The following is a 202-nucleotide window of genomic DNA, read 5'->3' on the forward strand; positions in this document are numbered from 1 at the left end:
GCCCAGAAGGCAAACTGAATCCTGGGCAGCATCAAAAGAAGCCTGGCCATCAGATGGAGAGAGGTGATCCTGCCGCTCTACTCTGCCCTGGTGAGACCTCACCTGGAGTGCTGTGTCCAGCTCTGAAGCCCCCAGCACAAGAAGGACGTCTGAGGGAGTTGGGGTTGTTCAGCCTGGAGAAGAGGAGGCTCTGGCGGGACCA

This window comes from Merops nubicus, unplaced genomic scaffold, assembly GCF_000691845.1.
Source record: "Merops nubicus isolate BGI_N331 unplaced genomic scaffold, ASM69184v1 scaffold19985, whole genome shotgun sequence".
Classification (NCBI taxonomy): domain Eukaryota; kingdom Metazoa; phylum Chordata; class Aves; order Coraciiformes; family Meropidae; genus Merops; species Merops nubicus.